Genomic DNA, 26,349 nt, shown 5'->3' on the forward strand with positions numbered 1-26,349 from the left:
CAAGCAAAATTGTAGCCACGGATGCTTTGGGTAATGATTGTCAAAGGAGGCTTGAGAGACGGTGTGTACAATGGCCCATGTGTCACAACAAGAGGCAAGGCACTCTAACTGTGTCACTGAGTATGGAGTTATGATAATAGAGGGCGCTATTCCAAAGGTTTTGACTGCCACCTTGATTCCCTTGAGGATTAAGTCCGCTATAGACTGTGGGTACCAAATCAACGTCTTTCCTGGTGAATGAGCTAAATACACCCACAGAAGGGGTCCCTCTTGCCAGAGCACGCCTGTGGGGCTATGATTGCTGGGAAGCGTAATAAAGGAAAGAGGTTTCTGATAATTTATTCTATCCACTTGAGCAAGTTCTAAACGGGATTGGACGAGTTCCAATGCCCTTCTTGCCTGATCAGTGAGTGAGCGGGGTGATGTTAGATCTGGGTCACCTCTCAGTATAGCATAGAGAGGTCGGAGCTCTTCATCAGTAAGCACTAGTCTTCTGGATTTTTTCTGGGGCTATAGCCAGGCCCCATTTTTGGAAGTGCGACTGCAAGAAACAGAGACCTTGCTCTAGCTCCCTGCTGCTCTCATGACACAAAAGGATGTCATCCATATAATGATAGATGATCATGTTAGGAAACTTTCCTCTGACAACTGACAAAGCCTTACTCACATATAGTTGACACATAGTGGGGCTATTGGCCATTCCCTGCGGTAATACTCTCCATTCATAGTGCTCATCTGGGTGGTCATGGTTAATGGCAGGTATGGTAAAGGCAAATTTGGCACAATCTTCAGGGTGAAGGGGGATAGAAAAGAAACAGTCTTTGATATCCACAGGCAGGGCCATGGGCAGTGGCAAACCCAGTTGTATTGAGCCCATAAGCACCATCTGCTTATTTACAGCTCTAAGGTCATGTAAAAGCCTCCACTTCCCTGTTTTCTTTCTTATCACAAAAATAGGTGTGTTCCAGGGGGAGGTAGAGGCCTGAATATGCTTGGCAGCAAGCTGCTCCTGTACTAAAGTGTGGGCTGCTTCCTTCTTCTCTTTAGTAAGGGGCCACTGAGGAACCCACACAGGATTCTCAGATCGCCACTGAATCTTTATTTGCTGTTCTCCTTCAGTGGCCCCAAGGAAAATCCCAGCCCGGGCCCTCCAAATCGACTGGGCGTAATGTTAGACAAAGGAATGGGCTTTTCTCGACCTGACAAGTTCTTCCCAAGTCCACCTGTCCCGGGGTAGCCCTGTCTTTTCATAATGCAGTTAGACTGTTCGCTGTAGAAAGTTTCCGTGGTCAATTTGAGATTCATTTGGGTTAGTACATCTCTTCCCCAGAGGGACACGGGTATGTTTAGCACGAAGGGTTGAATTATCCCCTCGTGCTTTTCTTGGTCCATCCAAGACAGTGAAGCAGCACTACATAGGGGCGCTTGGGCTATCCCAAGTCCTCTTAAGGTTTGTGCAGCTCGATTTAAAGGCCATTCCTTCAGCCATTCATCTTCCTTTATGATACTACGGTCTGCCCCTGTGTCCAGCAATCCTGAGAAATGCCTACCTCTGATCTCTAAGGTGTGCATGGGCCTGGTTCCCAAATCCAATGTAAGACAAGCCAGCAGAGCCCCAGAAGACCCAAACCCTTGCTGTCCTCAAACAGCATTTTTATGAGCATACAAATCATGTTTGCTAGGAAGCACAAGAATTTGAGCAATGCAATCTCCTGGGCTAATAGCCATGATTCCTCATGGGGAGGAGACCATAATTTTAACTATTCCTTCATAGTCTGGATCTATAACTCCTGGGTGTACTATTAACCCTGCTTTAGTAGTGGAGCTCCAGCCCAATAAGAGACCCACTACTCCTTTTGCCAAAGGTCCCTTAAAATCTGACTGTACAACTTGAACTCCCATCTCGGGGGTCAATACGAGTCTGGTGGCGGCACAGATGTCTACTCCTGCGCTTCCTGCTGTTGCTCTCCGTGATTCCTCGGTGCTGGGTGAACTCCCTGATCTGTCAAAGGGTGGTGAGTTCTGGGTATCTGTTGAACCACCCCATACATTTGCGGGCCCTGAGGTGGAGGGCCCCTCCTCCCATTTTTTGGCTCTTGAGGGGGCAGCCGTCGGCCTTCCACATCCACCACTGACCTACACTCACTGGCCCAGTGATTTCCTTTTCTACATCTCGGGCATAATCTTGGTTTGGGCCTGCTAGCAGGTTCGTTGGCTTCCTTCAGCTTGGGACAATCTCTTTTCAAATGACCCATTTGTTTGCAGTAGAAACAGGCCCCAGGAGGGGTTGACCTGCCACGAGCATCTCTCAATCCCTGAGTTATGGCTGCGGCCATAACCTGTCCTTGTACTACGCTGTCATTAATGTCCCTACAAACCTTAATATAAGCACTCAGATCTTTGTTCTTCCAGGGTCTTATGGCCTCCCTACACCATTTGTTGGCCTGCTCATAGGCCAGCTGCTTCACAAGGGGCATAGCAGTATCAACATCACCAAATATGCGACCGGCTATTTGCATCAGTCTGGCTAGAAAGTCTGCATATGGCTCATTAGATCCTTGCAACACCTTTGACAGCTGACACTGTAGGTCACCTGTGCCTTGCAGCGTCTTCCAGGCCCTCACTGCTGCCGCGGCTATTTGCATATATACCTCTGGGGGGAATCCTACCTGATTCTGTTGACCCAAATATGGACCTGTGCCCATCAACATGTCTAAGTTCCATTGATGATTACCTGCTGCGGCATTACGCTGAGCCGTGTCCTGTGAAAATTCTTGCCAGGCTATCTTAAATGTCAGGTACTGACCTCCAGAGAGGGTTGCTCTTGCTACATTGGCCCAATCATCTGGCGTCAGATTAAGAGAAGCTACTGACTCCACTAAAGAAACAGTGAAAGCTGCCTGGGGGCCATACGTTGTGGATGCTTCCTTCAGACTTTTAATGACCTTGAAATCTAGGGCTTGATGATACCTCTGTTGTGTATTAGAGTCTTCAAATACAGGGAAAGCGGCACTTTCTTGTTCTCTCAGCCACTCCCTCCACCCCCCTCTTTCTAGTCCTTGATTGCAATCACACGTATGATGACAGGGCTGTACGTGATACGGGGGTGGTTCTGAAATGAAGCCAGAGGAAGTGGGGGGGCTGACGGCACCATTTTCAAGGACGGTTTCAGGGTTGTTGAGAGGGGGGTGTCCTCCGACTCCTCTTCCTCTTTCTGTTGCCTCAGCTGCGTTAGGGAGGGATAACTGCGGGGGATAGGGCGTTCCTTCCTCTGGGCAATTCTAAGTCTCCTTATATGCTTTTCTAATTCCTCCCCCGATAGCTCCCCTTCCTCATCCTTAGATCTTCCTCGCTCGGACCCCCTCTCTGAGGTCCTAGCGGAGGATCTTTCCTCCCAGACATCTTCCAGGACTTCCTCCCCCTCTCTTATAGCCTCTCTGCAGCTTGGCTTATCCTCCTTAAGGCACCCCCTGACTAGACTCCATATAGGAATCGTCCCTACCAGGAGTGGTTCCGCTGGATCTGCTTTGTGCAGATCGTTCCCTAGTCTTTCCCCAAGGGGGCAGTGATCCTTCCCTTATCCAAAAACCACTGCGCATGCTTCTCAACTGTATGTAAGAAAGCCCTTGCGGTCTTAGCCTTTAATGGAGTTCCATTAGCCCTTAGGAGTGCCTGGAGTGGTTCCTCCGCCCACATCCTAGACACCGCTGAACCCATAGTGTGGAGGGAAGGAGGTTGACTCTATTCTAAGTTGAGGTTACATGCGCCCATGCTCATACCCCTGAATTGAGTCTCCTTACAGCCTGAGAGTCCTCGCTAACTGGTTTTCGTCGCTTCCCGCGAACTTTAGTCTACGTCGCTTTACCTGTGAACTTTCCACAGCACTCTTATTCTTTCGTGAGGAAATGCAGAAACATATACAGACTAAGACAGAACAAGACAAGGAACACAAAGGCTAAACACACACACCACAATTGCTTGCATTTGCATGACATGATGTTGCTTTCACTTTGTCCCTGACCATACTCACCACTCTCCAAAATGTCAGTCACTCGTGTAACTCTTCCAAAGGGTGTCCACTCGGATCACCGCAGGGTGAGAAGTTCCACTCTGTCCTCGGACGCCAGGTTTTCGTCCCGGGTTTCGGCACCAGCTATCACGTCCCGCCACCTAGGGTGATGGCAGGAGAACGATCACCAAAGGCCTGGTTCGTTAGGAATCTTTATTATGGGCGTCCAAGCATCCATCTAGTGAAAGGCAAAAGCAAAAAATAACAACCACCACTTCCTCCAGGGCAGCAGCTTATATAGCATATCCCAACCAATCAGCTGACTGATCACGCACCAGGTTCAGTCTTATTGGAAACATGTGAAAAGCATGCTATGAACACGAGCATGGAAATGGGGACAAACCAATCATGGAGACTTCCTTATGCGCTGAGCTGTAGGGCCAGGAAGGGTGGTGTCTAGGAAGCAGGCGCCATCTTTAGGGCATTGTCCAGCTAGAGTGGGGCTCAGCTTCGGCTGTAGGCCGGGCCCCCACAGGATAGGTGGTTATTACTTGTATCGGGGCCATTCCAGTGATGGGTTCTCTAGCCACCAAGGCAAGATATATGGCAGCCAGTTGTTTTTCTATCAAAGCATATTGTACCTCTGCCCCTTTCCAGAGTGGTGATCAGAATCCAACAGGTTGGCAAAATTCATTCAAGCCTCTGCCATTGACCCCAGCCATAACTGTCTTCACTCACATGAACATCCTTGCTCATAGATCCTTGATGGGTCTATTACACCCAAGGCCCTCATGACATTGATGGCCCATTTTGATGTAGTAAAGACAGATGCACATGTCTCATCCCAGTCCAACCTGATACCCTTTTATAACAACTGGTATAAGGACTTCAGAATTTGTGCCAAGTGCGGGAATAACACTTTCCAGTAGCCTAGAAGATCCAGAAACTCCTGTAGCATTGCTACAGTTGGAAGGGTAGGAAAGACCTGAACCTTATCTATAACTGCTTCTGGTATAACTTAGGTCTTACCAGACCAGATGACCCCCAAGTTCTCCACTCCTTGGGGAACTTTCAGCTGCTGAGTCTTTATTTTCTTTACAACCACTGGGCGTGCTTTCAACACAGGAGGGTGAGTGCCTCTGGCATCACCCCTTCATCCTTCTCCAGCAACTCCATTTCTGGGGCTCATGGCACCTTTCTCTCCTCTCCCCCAAGTGCCTCCTCTGCTAAAACCTTTACCTTTTCTACTGCACCTCACAGCGATGCTACCTCAGTCTTCAGAAGGTCTCTTACCTTCAGGTCAATGCTTCACAGATTATGTTCCCATGCCACCTTCGCCTGTGCTTCACTCAGGAGTTCGTCTTTTTCCTTTATGGCCTCTTCCTCCTTCAGAATATCTGGCAGTGCTGCCATCTCATTCTGTAAAGAATTTTTTACGTCTTCAGTGGTACCTTGCTGCTGGCGTTCTCATGCTGCCTCCTCTTGCATCAATGCCATTTCCTTCTTCAGGAAATCCACAGACGTTTGCGTTTCATGTTCTAATGCCACCTTCTCTCTCATCAATACCATTTCCCTCCTTAGGGAATCCACCGAAGTTTGCAGCTCACCTTCTCATGCCACCATTTCTTGGGTCTCTTCTGTAGACCTTTTTAATACTGTAAGAAGCAGCCAACCCACAGTCCCCACTGCCTCATGGGCACTATGTTTCTCAAAAGACCTACTTACTACACCAAGAGCCACCCCTACAGCTTCATGTGTCACCTCTACTTGCCTACAGTCTTCGAGTGGGGCCAAGTCCTCTAACAGGCAAGCCACCTCAGACCACATACACATTGGGGGACAACTCACTGTCTCCCCATTCACACGGGCAGCCCACTGAAGCACCCCTCTCATAAGGGCACCCTGTCTTTTTCCTTGGTCAAGAATGAACCCTGCTGACTTTCACCAATTGTCTTGTCAATGGGTTTCAGCCCTGGGCAAGTTCACTATGGATTCAATGTGACCAAATAAATTGACAGCAAATCGTTCTTTTGGGTGAAAGAGTTTATTACCCAGCTTGTTCTCCCAGCAGTAGGTCACACACTAGTGTCTCTGCCTCCACCTAGAGCACTGGGTTGAGCTCTCTATATAGTTCAATAATAGCTTATTGCCTAAAGGTGTGGAAGCGGTAGCCTAGCAACAGGCCAGTTATATCAGCAGGTGTCTTAAGTTCAGTGAGGATCCGGGCCATAGGAACCCCAACTTCCCCTCAGGACTACTGGCTTTTTTAGGTGTTAGTATCTGTCATGGATACATTCAACAAATGTCAGTAAATGAATATCTGCCTTCACACACTTCTGTGATATTTCATGTAGCAGATTTTAGGAAGGATATGTCTAAAATCTGGCCTTTGCCTTCAGTTAGTTTTCCCTCATTCATTTTTTCCATCAGTAAATAGCAATAAATAAGTGCATGCAGCTTCTTGTTCCTTGTCCAGTACATGTTTCAACTCTTCATAATCAGTGTACTCCCTGCTCTGCTCTTCCACCTTCCATGTCTTCTTGCCAATAGGTTTCAGCCCCAGGTAAGTTCACTATGGTTTCAAAGAGACTGAAAAATGACAATGGAATGTTCTTGAGGTGAAAGAGTTATACCCAACTTTATTCCCACAGTGGCAGGTCAGTCACTAGAATCCCATCCACTCAACATGAGTCTGCAAGCAGCAAGCCAGTCTCTGTCTCTCAGCCTCTCTGTCCCCACAGCCATCTCAATCTCTGTCCTCAGCACTGCCACCACTCCAGCCTCTGCTCTGCTCTCCTGAAGCCATGAAGCTGTGCCACCATGTTGCCCAAAGCACTGGATGGAGCTCTCTACATACAGTCAGTAACAATGTATTGCCCACACGTGTGTAGTGAGCAAGCCGACCAGGGCCAGGTGAGAATCCTGGCCATAGAAAGAGTCACTTTATACACACACCTGATTTCAGTGATTTTGAGATTTGGATTTCTAAACCATGTCTTGCCAATGGGTTTCAGCCCTGGGCAAGTTCACTATGGATTCAGTGAAACCAAGGAATGACAATGGAACTTTCTTTGGGTAAAAAGGTTTATTAACTGGCTTTGTTCTCCCAGCAATAGGTCAAGCACTAGAATTACATGAGCATCGAACAGCCTGAAGGTCTATAATCCTCCTCTGTCTCTGCCTCCACCCAGAGCACTGGGCAGAGCTCTTTATATAGTGACTCAGTCAATATTAGCTTTTTGCCTATGGGTGTGCAAGCAGTAGCCTAACAGCAGGCCAGTTACATCATCAAGTAGTTAGGTTCAGGTGAGGATCCTGGCCATGGGAACTTCAACTCCCCTACAATTCTTTTCAGCATCTTTGACCTGTAGTCTTTGAGCTTCCTCCTGTGACATGCTGCAGCTGCTCAGTGGGTGTCAGCTGGTGACCACAGGGGCCAGAGACCCTGCCCTAGGGACACAGCAGCTCCAGATCCACTTCAGAACAGGACAAGAACCTGTGGTGCTCACACAGGGGTTTCTCTTGCTCATCATGGTGGGAAACTGCTTGACAATGGTATTCATGTGACATTATCAAGTGTTCCTTTTGAAGTTCCTGTAAGGGCAGTGGTGGGGGAAGACAGGGGATGGTGTCCTATAGCTCTTCCAGCACTGGTGGATGCCAGAACAACAGAGGGTGTGCCCACACTCAGTGTTAATGGGATTTCTCATGTAACCCAGGCAAATGGGCAAGTGGCCTCTGCTTCAAGCTCTGCCAGGGAGGCTGCAAAAGTCACTGTGCAGGGAGGGTTTCTATCTTAAGAAAGGCCTGGTTTCACAATATATGTAAATCAAGAAATCATGTATGTCTTAAACTTATACAGTAATGTGTGCCAAACATTTTTCAATAAAATAAAAAAACCCAAGCACACACATAAAAGAAAGGCCCTATTTTCTGAGAGTTTAAGGAGAAGTGTATGGTGATTCATCAACCTTTTCCTTTCTAGAAATCCCTACATAAGGAGCTATAGTCCCTGAAGTTTGGTTTTGATTCCTTTCATCTATTTCTTGAGGAATCTTCCAAGAAGAACCAGAACATTCCAGATAATTACTGCTCTTCCTGTATTTAGTGGCCCACAAAAATTGAAGATCACTATCAGTTTTCTTGTTCAGGAATGAACCAAAATTACCAACACTAATAGTGAAGCATTTATTCTCCCTTCCTGATATGAACAGTGTTTCATGTTGGTCGAATAAGTTACTATCAAAGATACATTCCATTAATACTTTAGATAAGATGGAAGATCATTACCATTTTGCAATCCCAAGTTTTATTAATAGGTCTTATCAATGATCTTCATATATATTCACATCAAAGAGAGTGGGAAAATCAAGCATTATGGACCTCCTATGGCATATAGCAATGAGAGTCAAAGATTTTCCTTTACACAACAACACAAATCACTTATGGCTGGTAATTGTAGGTCTGCTTTTGTTATATATCTGTATTCCTATTCTGGTAATGTGTGTACGCAATTTAATTAGTAGTTTGTTAAAACCTTTACATGCTGAAGTTACTCTACAAGAAGATATGTCAAAGAAATAATCAATCTTCCCATGTTTTCTTCCATCTGCTACATCTATAGCTTTTCTTCTGCCTTCCTAATTACAACCCTCTAGTAGAATTCATGCCTTATATAGAAAATTACCAAGCATCATAATTCTTCCAGGTGGTAAAAATACCTCAAGACAAATGCTGGGCATAGAAGCCATAGGGCATAAATCTGCAAAGAAGTAAAAAGCTAACCTTTTCAAAGATTATTGCTTCTCTCTCACCAACTTTACATTTCTTTATATGGTACCAGAAGACAATTGGTTAGTCAGAGACAGGTAAGATTCCTCAATGGAGGAACAACCTGTGAAGAAAAAAAGACAGGCACAGTTGCAGGGTGGCCATCATGTGAGAAATTGGGGATCAACAGAGGTGAGGCTTAGAACCTCACCCTCCCTATTTTGAGAGAAATCTTCTGCAACAGTGGATGTTTGTTGCCCTTGTCTATCTTGGATTCATACTTAGTCTATAGGCACAGACCTGGTCATCTACATTTGCCCTCTTACAGCACTAAATTATGTTTTCTACCTTTATCTTGCATCTACCTACCACTTCAGCATTTTATTAAAAAAACTAATAATAATAAGGGAGAAATGTGGGATTCACATATAAATCAAGTATAACAATCAAACGAATAATCATAAAAACAAAATACACAAATCCCTGCCCCACAAAAATATTAACTGTGAAACTCCTGTAAAATTTAACTGGTGAATTTAGGATGGCCAAAATCCAAACGACAAATGACAAAAAATGTTGGTGAGGATGTGTAGAAAGGAGAATCCTCCTACATTGCTGGTGGGAATGTAAATTAGTTCAACCATTGTGGAAAGCTGCATGGAGGTTCCTCAAAAAACTCAAAATAGAAATACCATTTGACCCAGGATTTCCACTCCTTGGAATTTACCCTAAGAATGCAGGAGCCCAGTTTGAAAAAGACAGATGTTTATCAACACTATTTACAACAGCCAAGAAATGGAAACAACCTAAGTGTCCATTAGCAGATGAATGGATAAAGAAGAGGTGGTACATATACACAATGGAATATTATTCAGCCATAAGAAGAAAACAAATCCTACCATTTGCAACAACATGGATGGAGCTAGAGGGTATTATGATCAGTGAAATGAGCCAGGCAGAGAAAGACAAGTACCAAATGATTTCACTCATATGTGGACTAGAAGAACAAAGGAAAAACTGAAGGAACAAAACAGCTGAATCACAGAACTCAAGAAAGTACTAAGACTTACCAAAGGGAAAGGGACTGGGGAGAATGGGTGGGAAGGGAGGGAGAAGGGGGAAGAAGGGGCCTTATGATTATCACATATAATTTCGTGGGGGACATGGAGAAGACAATATATCAGAGAAGACAAGTAGTGATCCTACAGCATCTTACTATGCTGATGGACAGTGACTATAATGGGGCATGTGGTGGGGATTTGATAATAGGGGGAGTCTAGTAACAATAATGTTGTTCATGTAATTGTACATTAATGATAGCAAAATATAAAAAATAAAATTTAAAAAAATTTAACTGGTGAACTGGATGTAATGATGTGGAGAAAATGGAAGTTCCTATGGCCAGTATCCTCACCTAACCCTAAACTACTTGATGATGTAATTGGCCTACTGCTAGGCTACTGCTTCCACACCCATAGGCAATAAGCTATTATGGAGTGAGTCACTATATAAAGAGCTCTGCCCAGTGCTGTGTGTGGAGACAGACTGAGGTGGACTACAGACCTGCAGACTGCTGGATGCAGGAGTGATTCTTGTGCTTGACCTACTGCCAGGAGAAAAAAGCTAGGTATGAACTTTTTTACCCAAAATACATTCCATTTTCATTTCTCAGTCTCACTGAATACAAAGTGAGCTAATCTAGTGCTGAAAACCTCAGGCAAAACAACTTGCACAGTTGGCAGGATTTACTGCAGACCGAAGAACAGAACAGATGGCCCTCATGGAAAGCATGCTTCGGAGGGCTGCACCTATGGATGGGAAGACAGTACTATATCCTCCAATGGGTATGTAGTCTGAAGTGGATTGCCTCCTAGAGTATGGGCCTCACCACTGGACTGGGGGCTTGTGGAGGTGATGCCTGAGGCCATATAGGTGGCCCTCAGTATAAGGAGATCCTTTGTGAAACTGCCTGTGTGGCAGTGGGAACCATGGGTAGGCTGTTTCTGATACTATTTTAAGAAGTCTACAGATGAAAATGTGCTCCTGCAAGAGACATGAGAAATGGCAGCATAAGAACACAAGTTGCAAAGTGCTACAGATTTGTTGAAGAATAAAATGTCATTGATATAAGAGGAAGCAGCACAAGAATGCAAGCTGAGAGGTGCTGTGGAGGAAGTAAAAGATTAAAAAAATGAAATGGCATTGCTGTGAGGCACTGTGGAAGAGGTAAAGGCCATTAAAAAGAAGGATGTACCCCTATGAAAAGCAAAAGAACATGAGCTGCAAAGTGCAGTGGAGAAGGTAGGAGATTTTTTGCAGAATGATACAGTGGCACTGTAAGGTGCTGTTAATGAGGCAAAGGCTATGAAGGAGAACATACTCCTGTGAGAAGCACTATAAGAGGAAGCATGAGAATGAGAGCTGTGAGGTTTGGAGGTGAAGGTAAGAGAGTTGTTGAAGACTTAGCTACTGTTGCTGCAGAGCACTGGCGAAAAGGTTAAAGGTGAAGCAGAAGAGGTACTCAGGGGAGTAGCAAGAAAGGTGTCATCTTTCCCCCAAATTGAGGAGGAGCTGGGGAAGCAAGAAGGGGTGGTGCCAGAGGCACTGACCCCTCCTCTGTTGAAAGCCTACCCAGTTGTTGTCAAGAAAATAAAGCAGCAATCGTGGGTTCTTCTGAGAGAGGTGCAGCCCCCTCCTCCAGGTCATGAAGCACTCTATGCTCTGCTTCTATACTCAAGCTGAGCAGGTGGATTTGGGCTTCTGATTTCTGGAAAAGCCCTCAGAATCAATGTCTACTTGGCTTCTGTATCTTTGGGATGTAAAGGGGGAAGGAATTGTTCTGTCTGGATGAGAGATGGGAAAGCTGACTTCCGTAACAGTTCATTCTGTCTTGAGGCAGTCATTACAAAATGCACATCAGACCCCGGGAAATCAGTCCCTCCTTGAATGTCTTGTGGTCTCACTTTGCGCTGTATGGCCCAATCAGGGTGATTTACCATCCTCCTCCACTAGATGGCAAGTGTATACTGAGACCCAACATGTGTTGTAGGAGTTAGGCATGAAAAATTCCATCTATAGTCCAGAGAATTATGGCCCAAATGATGAGCCTTTTACTGCAGAGATGAGAAATGTGGTGCTTCAAATGGCATCCATATCCACCTTTGAGCCCCTAGTGGCCATTCTTGACCCTAACTTAGGGCACCCTATAAGTGAGGTTACCCATATAGTAGAAGACTTGGGAGACACTGAAGCAATGAGAGTGCACAAATATGGTTTACTATTCAGAGAAAGAATTTAAAGGGCCCTGTGTAGTTCATGAGAACCTAGATGTGGGTTGATTTAGTAGGGGTAGGAACAGACAGAAAGAAATTAGATGGGAAGTCAGATAGAATCTTACTGTAGCTGTGGCAGTAATTGAAACTGGAGCAGCAGTTCCAGCCATTTAGAACCAAGAAGCAGAGGCCAGAGAGAGAGCCAGAAGTCTAGCCTGAGTGTTTGCAAGACTTCCTGCTGGAGAGTGAGTCAACATCACCTGAACCCACACAGGAAGATGACTGGGGGACATGGTTTTACAGAGGGAAGGGTTGAGGTGCCCACCCTCAGGGACTAGTGTGGGACCTCAGGCCACATGTTGAAATATCAATTCATTGGTTCCCAATGAACGTACAACGCGTCCTTGCCCTGGTAGACACAGGAGCTGAATGTTCACTGAGATATAGCAACACTGAGAAGTTTCCCGGATGGAATATGGGGGTAAGGCTATTGCAGATGGATATGGGGGTAAGGCTGTTAGAGTGAAACAAGCCCATATCTGCTGGTAATAGGATGTAACACCAAAAGGAGTATACTGTGTATATCTATCCCACATCTGAATATGTTTTGGGTATATATACCCTACAGGGTCTATAGTGGTTGCAGAACACTGCAAGTGAGTTCAGACTGAGGACCTGGGTGGTGAAGGCAGTTCTGAGGGGACATGCTAGGCACCCGCCCATAGCTTTGCCTGTGCCTCAGCAGGTGACTAATACCAAATAAATAATGCCTGGAGAGCATAAAGAAATTGGAAAATTCCTCCAGGAACTGGAAAAGGTGGGTATTATAAAGCCCATCCATAGTTCTTTGGATTCCCTTGTGTGGCCAGTAAAAACACAGGATGGTTCCTGGTATATGACCATGGATTATAAGAGAACTGAATAAAGTTATACCCCCTATGTATGCTGCTGTCCCCTCTATTGCAGTCTTGATGGATACCATCAGCCATGAACTCGGAACATACCATTTTGTGGTAGATCTTGCTCATGCCTTCTTTTCCATTGACATTGAGCAGGAAAGTCAGGAACAGTTCACCTTCACATGGGAAGGATGGCAGAAGACTTTCACTGTCCTTCCACAAGGATACCGAGGACACCATGTCATGGACTTTTAGCCCAGGACTTGGCTACATGGGAGAAACTGCCAATGGTGTGGCTGTACCATTATATTGATGATGTCATGCTCTCATCGGATTCTCTTTCAGATCTAGAAGGTGCAGCTGCTGCAACATCTACAGGAGAAAGGATGGGCTGTGAACAGTACCAAGGCTCCGGGACCTGGTTTGTCAAATTCTTGGAGGTCATCTGTTTGGGTAAGACTAAAGTTATACCAGAAGCAGACATAGGTAAAGTCCAGGTGTTTTCTACTCCTACATTGTTGCAGGAGGGTTTTTTGGGGGGGTCTAGGCTACTGGTGAGTGTTTATCCCACCCTTGGCACAAATTCTGAAGCCCCTATACTGTTTGGTACAAAAGGTCATCAGGTGGGACTGGGATAAGACATGTGCATCTGCATTTACTATAGCAAAATGGTCAGTCAGGGCCATGCAGGCCTTGAGTGTAATAGACCCATCAAGGTTCTGTGAGCTGGATGTTCATGTGACTGAAGACAGTTGTGTCTGGGGTCTCTGGCCGCAGCTTGAATGAACTCACCAACCTACTGGGTTCTGGTTGCCACTCTGGAAAGAAGAGATACAGTACATCTTGATAGAAAGACAATTGGCTACCATGTACCGTGCCTTGCTGGCTACAGAATCCACCACTGGAGCAGCTTTTATAAAGGTAATAACCACCTATTCCATTGTGGGGTGGGTATGGGACTAGACCCAAGCACGGTTGAGTGGTGTGACACAGATGTCTACACTGGCCAAGTTGGGTGCTTGCCTACAGCAGCATAGCACCCTCTCTAGTAGACCCTTGAGTGAAGAACTCCACTTGCTGGAGCCACTGACATATGTCAGTGAAAGGCAGAAAGACTTTGCTTTAGAGCCATTAGTAACAGACAGCTCTTAACAGAGGGAAAAATCCCTATACCTGAAGATGCATGGTACACAGATGGCTCCATCCATGGGCAGGCCCCCAAATGGAGGGCCACAGCTTTCCATCCTAAGACTGAGACAATATGGATGGAAGATGGTGAGGGGAAGAGCAGCCAATGGGCAGAGTTGTGAGCAATGTGGTTTGTGATCACCTAGGAGCCCTGCCCTATAGTTATCTGCACTGACAGTTGGGCTGTCTATTGGGGCTTGACCCTGTGGCTACCAACCTGGTATCATGCCAACTGGCTGGTTGGTCATTGACCCTATTGGGGGCAAGAGTTGTGGCAAGTCCTATGGGCCTGTGATCAGACTAAAACAGTTACAGTGTATCATGTGACAGGTCATTTGCCACTGACATCCCCAGGAAATGATGAAGCAGATGAATTGGCCCAGGTACATTTGCTAGAAGGAAAGCCTGCCTCTGATGTGGCCCAATGGTTACATCGACATTTGTTGCATGCGGGGAAAAAGACAAATGGGCTGTAGCCCCTCAGTGGGGCCTGCCTTTGTACTTTGAAGAATTCAGCAGAGCCTGGCAGGAGTTCATTGTATGATTTAAAAGGGACTTATGCTGAGTCCCACAGCAACATGGGACAATAATAGCTATGGGTTTGAGACCCCTCATCAGGTAGCAGATAGATTGCATTTGTCCTCTGGGCATGCCAGAAGCATACCAATATGCCATGACTTGTGTGAACATAGCTACTGGACTTCTGGTTGCTTTTCCTACACATTGTGCAGATGAACAGATTACCAAAAAAGGGCTGGAGTGTCTCTTTGCAGCCTATGGCCAACCACAGGTCATTGAGAGTGATCAAGGCACCCATTGTGGGAGTCCAGCTCCAGACTAGAGGTGGGATGCCCAAAGTTGTAGGACAGAGTCGGCATATAGAGAGACAGGACATGGAGTCAGTTGGAGGAGGTCTCTCAACAAAGTGCTGGTGACAGCTTTATTTATACCATTTTGCACAAGGATATGATTTTTTTTTGTTCTGTTGATTAATTGGTATAGGCAGTTGATTAATAGGTATAGGCAAGCTTTTTTCTTTCTTCTTCTTTCTAATCTATTCATAGTTGGTCAAGTGTTAGACAGGTGATTGTTTTCTGTTCCTTGATGGAAACTCTTCCTAGCAACATGTACTCTTTTATGTTTTACGTTTCTATGCAACGCAGTTTCTAAGTAGTGCATGTGACCGTAGGAGTGTGCAGTATGTAGCAGTGACTATGGAGTCTATCAGCTTAGGGTGAAATACAGGTCACCTACTGCCACAGTTAGCTATGATTCTTTCCCACAAAAATATTCTTAGAGGCTTTAATAAATTTATAATCAATCTAAAATTATAAACTCATATCTTCATTATATACCCCTTTATAGGGACAGTAGGCAGCAAACTAAATTTCCCCTTCTTATCTACATTTCTCTTTCTTCTGTGTGGATACCAAAATCTCCCTGACATAATACACAGGTCTCCATGGCTCCACTACTGCAGGGACTAAACAAGTTTTTACATGGTGAACAATGCAAGGGCATATCATAGAAACTGTTTCTGTTTTAACTATAAATCTTAAACTATAAACAATCAAGTCAAACATGATGTATGATTATTCATTTAATTTTTATACTTTGTATGTGAATCTCACATTTTCTCCTTTACATTTCTAATAAATGATGATGTAGTAGGTAGATGCAAGATATAGATAGAAAGCATGATTTAGAACTGTAAGAAGGCAAGTGTAGATGATCAGGTTTGTGCCTATAGACTAGGTATTAATCCAAGCCAGACAAGGGCAACAAAACATCCACGGGTGTAGACAATTTTTCTCAAAACTGGGGGGGAGGGGGTGAGGTTCTAAGCCTCACCTCTGTTGGCCTCCATTTTCTCACCTGATGGCTCCCATTTTCTCACCTGATGGCTCCCCTGCGACTGTGCCTGTCTTAGGTTGTTCCTCCTTTGAGGAATCTTACCCATCTCTGGCTAACAAGCCATCTTCCGGGGCTATGCAGGGAGATGTAAAGCTGGTGAGAGAGAGAAAAGTAATGTTCTTTGAAAAGGTTAGGTTTTCATTTCTTTGCAGATTTATGCCCCATGGCTTTTATGCCCAGCACTTGTCTTGAGGTATCTTTACCACTTGAAAGAATTATGGTACTTGGTAATTTCACATATGAGGCATGAATTCTAGTAAAGGGCTGTAATTAGGAAGAAAGAAGAAAAACTATAGAAGTAGCAGAGGCAAGAAAACATGAGAAGATTGATTAAGTGTCAGACAGGATTATTCCATTCAATATTCCCCTATAACTCTATTTCCCTAATTTTCCTATAAAACTCTTCATCACTAATTTCACTACCATTGCAAACAAGAGGGGCATTCCCACTTAGGTGGAGATGGGGTAGTCAATGTTTGACTAACTGACTACAGGTTTTGGTATTCTATGCCAAGATCGCCATCTGGTCCCTGCGTGTTCTATTCTTCAGGACCACTGTCCTAAAAAGCTTCTGGGAAGTTTATGCTCTCCTCCTTTCCATGCTGCTTAGCAAAGGCTAGCTTAGCCCTTGGCAACAGTGCAAGCAAAAACAAAGCCAATAGTATAATGGAGAATAACAAAATCAAGGTGGGTAATAGGGGGAGCCAGCTGCAAAGGCCCCTGCTTTGTGGGGGTCTTCCTCCAGCCTGAGCTTTACTACACAGCTTGAGTAGCATGCCTCCCAGCAACCCACTTTACTGGACACGTACTACAAGAATGGGTGCAACATTAGGAATCAAATGGAAGTTTCATCTACCATATAATTCTACTGTGGCAGGCATGATAGAGAGGTACAATGTTTTGTTAAAATCTGGCCTGAAGTCAGTCACCAATAGTCTATAGGGATGGTCAGTTTGCTTATGAACAATGCTATAGCATTTGAATGAGAAGCCCTGAAAGGGAGCACTGAGCCCCATAGACATGTTAACACATATTGCTGCCTCCCCTATACAGCTGCAAGTCCAAACAAAGGAGGAATTGTTAAACCAAGGTTTGGCCACCAGAATGATATTTTACTGCCAGCACCAAATGCATTCAACCCTGGAGACACCACTGAGTGGATGTGGCCTTGGACATTTCAACACACAGACCAGTGATAACTGGTCCTCCTGGGACCTTGGGGACAATGCTTGAAAGCTGGCCTCCTGTGTGTTCCTGGAGTAACAACAGAGTGGCCCCCAAAGATCATGGTAGTATATCCTGAAAGGCCAGAAGGTAGGAGCATCTTGCCAGGGTGTTTTGGTTTATCATTATGGCCAGTTGCACCTCCAGTAGCACTCTATATAGACCCCTCAGTAATCCCCACAAGGAGAGGGGTAAAGGTATGGATGGGACCCCCTTCCTGCCACAGTCCTATCACAGGACCACTTTCTTGCATGCATCCTACCTGATGGACAAGATTTGCCTATGTTGGTGTCACTAAAACATGTGTTTTGAGGTTAATCTCTTCTACCATCTTTATAGATTGGGCACACACCCTAGGAAAAAACTGCTACTTGCTGGGGTTCATGGAGCTCCCTATCAGTACCATTACTGACCTCCTGTGGAAAGTGCAGGTCATGGAGTCATCTGAGTAGAACTGGTTTGAATATACCTAGAATAATCTCCTCAGGCTTGAGGATTATTATAATTATTGTCACCTGTATCATAACTTTTGTTGTTATCTCTATGTTTTCATTATCGTCTGTTGCTCTTGTGGACTCTAGTTACAATGCTCCAGCTTTCTCGCACAGGGACCATTGTGGAAGATTGAGAGCACATAGATTGTGAGGTGAGAATCCTGGAGGGGTGTAGTGTGGATAAAGTGAAGGTTCCTATGGCCAGGATCCTCACGTGAACCTAAACTACTTGATGACGTAATTGGCCTGCTGTTAGGCTACTGCTTCAACACCCTAGGCAATAAGCTATTATTGACTGAGTCACTATATAAAGAGCTCTGCCCAGTGCTCTGGGTGGAGGCAGAGATGGAGGTTGATTATGGACCTGTAGATGGCTGAATGCAGATATAAATCTAGTGCTTGACCTATCACCAGGAGAACAAAGCTGGGTAATAAACCCTTTTACCCCTAGAACATTCCATTGTCATTTCTTGGTTTCACTGAATCCATAGTAAAGTTGCCCAGGGCTTAAACCCTCAAGAAAGACACATGAAAACAATCCACATGTGCAGGATTGCAGTGACTGTGTTCTGGTCACTTCTTAATCTAGACACTACCTGGAGCAGCTTGTTGTGCATGCCTCCACACAACTCAGGTATATGAAGGTATATATTGTGTAAGGAAGTGAGTGTATTTAAGAAATGGGTGCATCAGTATATTCTGTAAATGCCCATATTTCTTTGAATATTTTATTTACAAAATTGTTCATGTTCTAGAATAAAAGAAATAGCAATAACTGAAAAAGGCTGACAACAGAAATTAAAAGGACAGTTGAATCCAACAAAGCCACGGTCATGGAACTGCAGCCCCCAGCTGTCCTCAGGCTCTTCCTGTGCTCTCCCTCCATGGGAAGTTGCTGAACATGTGGAATTCCATTGCCCACCCACTTCCAGGGACATGCAAATCATCACAGGAGCAGCAGCATGCCAGTGAGGACAACATGGGCAGTTGGGCTAGTGGGTCTCAGTCCTGCACCAACCCAGCCCTAAGATTTCATCGGTCCAGGAGCGGAGCTGGCTGAGGAGGCTGAGCCTAGTGTTCCAGGTGACCTAGGCAGCCTGCAGGACCTATCCAAGCAGGCCAGTTGGGCTTCCTGAGCATCTACTGGGCCCAGACCTTAGATTGCAGGCTTGTTCACCTCAAGGTCTCCTCAGGATCCTGAAGCTTCTTTGAAAGACACAAAGATATGGCCTCAGCACCCTCTGTTTTCCTAATGTAGGTGGTGGGACTTACTATGATGGAGATTTTATCTGAATGATCCATTGGGAAGTGGCTTCTAGAGGCTTGTGGGGAGTTAGGATGGGATCCTCTGCTTGAAAAGTCCTAACAGGGTTAGTTTTCTTTTTGTCATCATAGAGATCATGTTTTGGTGGAGAATTCTTTTCTTTAATTTTTCACAGATGAGAAGTGAGGCTTCTATACTAAGTATGTTAAGCATCTTGGAATGTCACAGAGGCTGAATCTTGAGAGCTGATAATCTACACAGGTTTAATTTGTCAGCCTAATATTTATTGATCTCATACTAGCCAACACTTTTCATAAGAATCAGGGTAGGTGATACAGTTTTGAGGAAAAATTCAGTCCATGAAACATACATTCCACTGTCATTAACCAAAGGATGACTAAAACAAATGTGAAATCTCAACTATGCTAGGATAGAAACATGTGGAGCCAGAAAATGAGAGTAGAGCAAGATGTTAGCATCTTAAAAGGCTTATTATAGTAATGAAAATGTATTGCACCACTTGAAATTGGAAGGTAATGGGATTCTATTTGAATTTGAAACCTATAGTTATGGTTTCATTGAAGGGACAGAGTAGAAAGTGTCACTATAGTAGGCTGATGTTTGTACCTGGACTGGGAAGGTAGCCCGCAAAGCTGTCCATTTCCCTCCATGGCTTTAGACTGGAAGGTAGGTCAGAGGACAGAAATATGGTGGTGAGGATCCATTAGGAACCTGGATCTGGGCAGGAACACCAATCATGTACTTTATATTTTAAATGCAACACTGTTTTTAGTAAATGTAGTTGGCATAATAGTTTCATGTGCACAACATAGTGATTTGATGTTTATATACTCTACAAAATGCTCATCATAACTGCAGTTACCATATCCCACCATACTGTTATTACAATATAATTGACTATATTCCCCCATTATACCTTTTATCCCAGTAACTTATTTCTCTTATGACCAGTTTATACCTCTTGATCCCCTTCATTTACTTTGCCTTTCTTGCACCCTATGTCTTTCTGAAAGACACCACTTTGTTTTCTGTATTTATGAGTCTGTTTCTGGGTTTTGTTTGTTTTGTATTTTAGTTTCCACATTTATGTGAAATCTTATAGCATTTATCTTTCTGTCTGACTTATTTCACTTAGTGTAATATCCTCTAGTTCCATCCATGTTGTTCAAAATGGCAAGATTTCTTCCTTTTTAATGGCTGAATAATATTCCATTGTATGTATGTGCTACATATTCTTTATGCATTTATCTATTGATGGATAATTTGGTTGCTTCTATATTTTGGCTATTGTAAATAATGTTGCAATAAACAGGCCTATATTGTATATTTCTTTGTTTGTTTTGGGGGGTAAACACCCAGAAGTGGAATTATTAGATTATATGGTATTTCTGTTCTTAACTTTTTTAGTAACCTCCATATATTTTCCATAGTGGCAGCAACAGTTTACCTTCCCACTAGCACTGCAGGAGGGCTCTCATTCCTCCACATCCTTACCAGCATTTATTTCTTTTTAGTACTGGCCATCCTAACAGGTGGGAAGTGATGTCTCATTGTGATTTTGATTTGAATTTCCATCATATCATAGACAAATTTTCACAAATGCCTAGGATGCCTAACTGGTTTTCTTGGCTTCACTGGAGATAGCTGGTAATTATAGATCTGCTATAGATTTCTCACCTGATGGCCCCCCTGCGACTGTGCCTGTCTTAGGTTGTTCCTCCCTTGAGGAATCTTACCCGTCTCTGGCTAACCAGTCATCTTCCGGGGCCATACAGGGAGATGTAAAGTTGGTAAGTGAGAGAGAAGCCATATTGTTTGAAAAGCTTAGCTTTTTACTTCTTTGCAGATTTATGTCCTGTGGCTTCTATGCCCAGCATTTGTCTTGAGGTATCTTTACCACGTGAATTTGATTTGTGATGTTGAGGATCTTTTCATGTGTCTGTCTTTGAAAACATGTCTATTAAGTTCTGCCCATTTTTGTTGAATTTTTTTTTGGTTTGAATTGTATGAATTCTTTATATATTTTGTATATTAACCCCTTATTGGATATATCATTTGCTAATATATTCCTCCATTTTTCTCTTTTGTTCACTTGTAAGCATTTTCCTCCTATATATTTTCCCAGTTAGGTTACCTTTTTTTTTTCTTTTTTGAGAGGGCATCTCTCATATTTACTGATCAAATGGTTGTTAACAACAATAAAATTCTGTATAGGGGAGTCAATGCTCAATGCACAATCATTAATCCACCCCCAGCCTAATTCTCGTCAGTCTCCAGTCTTCTGAAGCATAACGAACAAGTTCTCACATGGTGAACAAATTCTTATATAGTGAATAAGTTCTTACATGGTGAACAGTACAAGGGCAGTCATCACAAAAACTTTCGGTTTTGATCACTCATTATGAACTATAAACAATCAGGTCAAACATGAATATTCGTTTGATTTTTATACTTGATTTATATGTGAATCCCACATTTCTCCCTTTATTATTATTTTTTTTTAAATAAAATTGCTGAAGTGGTAGGTAGATGCAGGATAAAGGTAGAAAACATAGTTTACTGTTGTAAGAGAGCAAATGTAGATGATCAGGTGTGTGCCTGTAGACTATGTGTTAATCCAAGCTAGACAAGGGCAATAATACATCCACAGATGCAGCAGATTTCTCTCAAAACAGGGGGGGGTGAGGTTCTAAGCCTCACCTCTGTTGATCCCCAATTTCTCACCTGATGGCCCCCCTGCGACTGTGCCTGTCTTAGGTTATTCCTCCCTTGAGGAATCTTACCCGTCTCTGGCTAACCAGTCATCTTCTGGGGCCATACAGGGAGATGTAAAGTTGGTAAGTGAGAGAGAAGCCATATTGTTTGAAAAGCTTAGCTTTTTACTTCTTTGCAGATTTATGTCCTGTGGCTTCTATGCCCAGCATTTGTCTTGAGGTATCTTTACCACGTGGAGGAGTTATGATACTCGGTGAATTCTATATGAGGCACAAATTCTATTTAAGGGTTGTAATTAGGAAGGAAGAAGAAAAGCTATAGAGGTAGCAGATGGAAGAAAACATGGGAAGATTGATTATTTCTTTGACATATCTTCTTGTAGAGTAACTTAATCATGTATAGGTTTTAAACTCCTAATTAAATTGCACACACACATTAACATAATAGGAATACAGTTACATAACCAAAGCGGATCTATAATTACCAGCTATCTCCAGTGAAGCCAAGAAAACCAGTTAGGCATCCTAGGCATTTGTGAAAATTTGTCTATGATATGATGGATATTGTACAACTGTACTTGAACAGTCTGAGATAAATCAGACAAATTAAAACAACCCATTCCTGGGAACTGTTCGCATCCCATATGTTCTTTTAACAGTAGATAGTCTGTAGTTGTAAGATTTTGGAGCGCTACAACTTGCACTTCTCCTAATTCTTGGTTGAGTTCCAACAGTATAGATCCAGTCAAATTTGTTGTTTTACTGTATGCACAGGCCAGCTTAGATATCTCCTTCATTCCAATGGAAAGTCCAGGAACCAGTGGGATGAATGCAGCTACAACTGCAGCACAACCTGGATCTTTGTTGAGGTTTTCTGATGATCATCTTCTGGTATGTCTCTTCCAGAGAGTGCTGAAGTTGGAAGTTCTTCATATTGTATCTTAGTTCATTTTCTGGGTATCCAAATTAGGCTTTGATCCTCTGTCTAAACACAAACAGACCCTTTGCCACACTTTGATATGCCCTTTATACCATTGTGTAGAGAAAGGAATATTATCAGAAAAGTGTACATCCATAGCCAATCATCTGACACACTTTATGTGGTCAAAACTAACGATATTTAAAGCATGCATTAATCGTTGATTTACAGTTTGTTTTATCCTATCAGGGAGTAATCCCCATTCTCTTTCTTTCTTTTTTTTTTTTTTTGTTATCTTTAATCTACACTTACATGAAAAATACTATGTTTACTAGGCTCTCCCCTATACCAGGTCTCCACTATAAACCCCTGGGACTAGTGACGGCTGGAAGAACTTCCCTTCTTGCTGGTTTGTGGCCTTCCTCTCCTAGGAGAATAGCGACCTCTAGTGGTTTGTGCTGGGTAGCTGCACACAGACAGGGCTTCTGCTTCCTGCCCGGCTGCTATGGAGTTTATCTCCGCTGTTGCTGTGGGAGTAGCCTGGCTCGGGCTGCTGCTCCAAAGTGGTGGAGTTGCATTGGAGGGGGAGTGACCAGGAAGCTATTTATCTCTGTAAGGGGCCACCATGCTCCCTGCAGCCCAGGGGATTAGAGTGCCCAGTGATCCTGGGATTCCCTACCTCTGGACTAAGTGTCCCGCCCTGCCCCTTTAAAACTTCCAAAAGCACCCGCCAAAACAACGACCAAAAAAAAAAAAGGCTGCTTGTTTTTCTTTATTCTCCGGCGCCAGCCTCGGGCACCCACTCACTGGACTTGCTGCCCTGTTTCCCTAGTATTGGGGTCCCTATCCCTTTAAGACTTCCAAAAAGCGCTCACCAAAATAAAAAAAAAAGAAAAAAAAGAAAAAAAGGTGTCCACTTGCATTTCTTTTGTTCTCTGGCGCCAGTCTCCAATATCCGCTCTCCAGTCTTGCTGCCCTGTTTCCCTAGTATTGGGGTCCCTGTCCCTTTAAGACTTCCAAAAAGCACTCACGGCAACAACAACAAAAAAAAAAGATGGCTTTTCTTTTGTCCTCCGGCACCGGCCTCTGGTACCCGCTCACTATTCTTGCTGCCCTGTTTCCCTAGTATTCAGGGCCCCGCGCATGCACTGTGTCTGCGCTCTGGTCTGGATGGCTGGGGCTGGGTGTTCAGCAGTCCTGGGCTCCTTCTCCCTCCCGCTCAGACCTCTCTACTCCTGCCAGGAGCTGGGGGGAGGGGCGCTCAGGACCCGCCAGGCTGGGGCTTGTATCTTACCCCCTTTGCGAGGCGCTGGGTTCTCTCAGGTGTGGATGTGGTCTGGACGTTGTCCTGTGTCCTCTGGTCTCTATTTTAGGAAGAGTTGTCTTTGTTATATTTTCATAGATATATGTGGTTTTGGGAGGAGATTTCTGCTGCTCTACTCATGCCACCATCCTGGCTCTGCCCTAGGTTGCCTTTTTGTTTTGTTGGTTTCTTTTTGTACAAACGTTTTTCAGTTTGATGAGTTCCCACTTATTTTTTATTTTGTTTCCCATCCCCAGGAATCCACAAAAAAGTTTGCTAAGGCCAATAATGTTAATAATTTACTATCAAATTACTGAGTCATTTGGTCTTATAAAGTATCTGATCCAGTAACAAAAAATTATTAAGTTTTCATATTAGAAAAGTTTCAGTGGAAACTCAAAATTATCATTTCAATGCATTTTCTACACAGAAAGGTAATACATTAAAATGTTAACATTTTTTGTCTAAGTACTTTTCTTTTAATTCCTGTATTTTACCTGGTGTAATTCCACATCAAAAATTTACTTTTTTAAGTGTAGTCTTCTTTCAGAAGATCCAGAGCTTGTCTCCCTTTCTTAATTGTAAAAATCTATCAAGGTTAAATGAACAAATTAGGGAAAATATGTATCTGCAAACCCTCTTTTTTACAACACCAAAAATATTTTCAGGGTATTTTGTTAGACATTCCAATTGAAATGAGAAGAAGCTTTTTGCTTCTATTTACAAAAATAACATTATGGAAAAATTTAAATTAGGTTCCCAAATGAAGAAAAACGTAGTGATTTCATCCCTATCCTGTTATTTTGTGTGATCCTAATATTTTTACATACATTAATATGTGTGTTTATAAAAATCATTCAGTTTTTTATTTCTTGTTTTATCAGATAAGATTATTGTAAACATTTGTCTATAATGTTCTTTAGTCTTTGTATTATTACTCTTACTAGTAACTTTGTAACTATTACTAAGGTTGTATAATTAAGTGTATGGACCACAATTTAAGAGTTTTCTTAAAATAGGCCCTAAAAGTGAAATTAGTTTAGATACACATTCACCTAGATACATATCTGAGACAGGGATCATGGGCCTAGACAGACTAGAGTGAGGGCCTCTGGAAAAAAGCAAAGCAAGATTATTCATTCTGAAATTTGCTTTAGCCTATTGAGAGGGGCCCAGCTTATTTTTCTAACTTTACCCAAGTGCTGCTTTTCTTCCTCCAGCCCTAAACAAATGATTTGTTGCAACTTAGGCAATGTAGCAAGCAAGCCCAAAACAATATAGTAAAAACAGGAAGGATTCCATCTTAAAACCCAATTAGTTAAAAAAAAAGTTTAACAAACAGATGATAACTCAGCTCACCTTGGGAGCAAAGCAGGCAGTCCTGAATGATATGCTCCCAGACCAGGAAGCTGCTATCCTAGGAGGGAATCAGAGCAGTAAAATTCTTGTAAATCACCAAGAAGACTAATAAGAAACTTCGTGTTTCTTCAAAGGTATTTGGAACCACTTAGCAAGTGTACATCTCTAGCCCTTTGTCTCTCAACTGCCTATAAAACCCCTAGACAAGGCTGGCATGTGCATACAGTGAGACAACGAATTTGACCAGATCCGTACTGTTGGAACTCAACCAGGAGTTGGGAGGGGTGCAAGTTGTAGCACTCCAAAATCTTATGACTATAGACTATCTATGGTTAAAAGAACATATGGGATGTGAACAGATCCCAGAAATGGGCTGCTTTAATTTGTCTGATTTCTCTCAGACTGTTCAAGTACAGTTGGACAATATCCATCATATCATAGACAAATTTTCACAAATGCCTAGGGTGCCTAAATGGTTTTCTTGGCTTCACTGGAGATGGATGGTAATTATACATTTGCTTTGTTTATGTCACCGTATTCCTATTATGTTAATATGTGTGTGCAAATTAGTTAGTAGTTTAAAACCTATACATACTTAAGGTACTCTACAAGAAGATATGTCAAAGAAATAATCAATCCTCCCATGTTTTCTTCCATATGCTACCTCTATAGCTTTTCTTCTTCCTTCCTAATTACAACCCTTAAAGAGAATTCGTGCCTCATATCGAATTTACGGAGTATCATAATTCCTCTAGGTGGTAAACATACCTAGAGACAAGTGCTGGGCATAGAAGCCACAGGGCATAAATCTGCAAAGAAGTGAAAAGCTAACCTTTCAAACAATATGGCTTCTCTCTCACTTACCAACTTTACATTTCCCTGTATGGCCCCGGAAGATGACTGGTTAGCCAGAGATGGGTAAGATTCCTCAAGGGAGGAACAACCTAAGACAGGCACAGTCGCAGGGGGGCCATCAGGTGAGAATTTGGGGATCAACAG

General features: G+C 43.4%; 1 long non-coding RNA gene across 3 annotated transcripts in view; it reads right to left on the bottom strand.

The window, feature by feature from the left end:
• The window catches only part of LOC140850468 (uncharacterized), a 56,146-nt gene that overhangs the window by 8,948 nt on the left and 20,849 nt on the right, over positions 1-26,349 (bottom strand). Inside the window, exons 3-7 of one of the 3 annotated variants that reach the window (XR_012133344.1) lie at positions 25,351-25,408; positions 23,983-24,052; positions 16,036-22,754; positions 8,795-8,903; positions 4,031-4,170 (exon numbers count right to left, since the gene is read on the bottom strand). This is a non-coding gene — a long non-coding RNA (uncharacterized lncRNA). Of the gene's footprint in view, positions 1-4,030; positions 4,248-8,794; positions 8,904-16,035; positions 22,755-23,982; positions 24,053-25,350; positions 25,409-26,349 lie in introns of all 3 variants that reach the window. The other 2 variants (XR_012133342.1, XR_012133343.1) reach the window with 2 other exon arrangements.

The sequence above is a fragment of the Manis javanica genome, chromosome 7, assembly GCF_040802235.1.
Source record: "Manis javanica isolate MJ-LG chromosome 7, MJ_LKY, whole genome shotgun sequence".
Classification (NCBI taxonomy): Eukaryota; Metazoa; Chordata; class Mammalia; order Pholidota; family Manidae; genus Manis; species Manis javanica.